The following is a 918-nucleotide window of genomic DNA, read 5'->3' on the forward strand; positions in this document are numbered from 1 at the left end:
ATCGTTCGTTGGCAGACCAACAATCTTCTTGTACCCTTAGCCTCAGCATGTATCCCGACGAGTCACAAGGGTATACAATCAACATCGACATCTGTACGGCCAGTGGCATCCGTATATGGGCGCTTCCCGGCGTAGAGATGATCTCGATGGGACTCGAACCCATAGTCTTTGGTTCCGAAGACCAACGCCTTATCCATTAGGCCACGAGACCACTAAATTTGAGATTTACCCCACTATCTCGTCACTACGCGCAACACTGACTTAACGGCACACATGATTTCGCATTCGAGACGCTGAATAGATCACAAAACTCTTGCTCCTCATAGAGGGGCCTCCATTACATAGTGTTTTCAATGAGGTCAATTCATTGGAGATCGTTCGTTGGCAGACCAACAATCTTCTTGTACCCTTAGCCTCAGCATGTATCCCGACGAGTAACAAGGGTATACAATGAACATCGACATCTGTAAGGCCTGTGGCATCCGTATATGGGCGCTTCCCGGCGTGGAGACGATCTCGATGGGACTCAAACCCCCAACCTTCGGTTCCGAAGACCAACGCCTTATCCATTAGGCCACGAGACCAGTAAATTTGAGATTTGTCCCACCATCTCTGCCCCCCATTAACTTCATGGCACACATGGTGTCCCATCCGACACGCTGAATAGATCGCAAAACTCTTGCTTCTCATATAGGGGCCTCCATTATAGATCACAAAACTCTTGCTCCTCATAGAGGGGCCTCCATTACATAGTGTTCTTAAAGGGGTCAATTCATTGGAGATCGTTCGTTGGCAGACCAACAATCTTCTTGTACCCTTAGCCTCAGCATGTATCCCGACGAGTCACAAGGGTATACAATCAACATCGACATCTGTACGGCCAGTGTCATCCGTATATGAGCGCTTCCCGGCGTAGAG

The 918-nt window shown here is 48.8% G+C and overlaps 2 non-coding genes across 2 annotated transcripts; both read right to left on the bottom strand.

Moving 5' to 3' along the window:
• Window positions 1-138: 138 nt before the first annotated feature.
• Pmar_PMAR012268 lies at window positions 139-211 on the bottom strand. The gene has a single exon. It is a non-coding gene; the product is annotated as a tRNA-Arg (tRNA).
• A 300-nt stretch (window positions 212-511) lies between these two features.
• On the bottom strand, window positions 512-584 carry Pmar_PMAR012269. Its single transcript has one exon. It is a non-coding gene; the product is annotated as a tRNA-Arg (tRNA).
• Between the last annotated feature and the right edge of the window lie 334 nt (window positions 585-918).

Source organism: Perkinsus marinus (assembly GCF_000006405.1).
Source record: "Perkinsus marinus ATCC 50983 genomic scaffold scf_1104296969848, whole genome shotgun sequence".
In the NCBI taxonomy this organism is placed as follows: Eukaryota; Perkinsozoa; order Perkinsida; family Perkinsidae; genus Perkinsus; species Perkinsus marinus.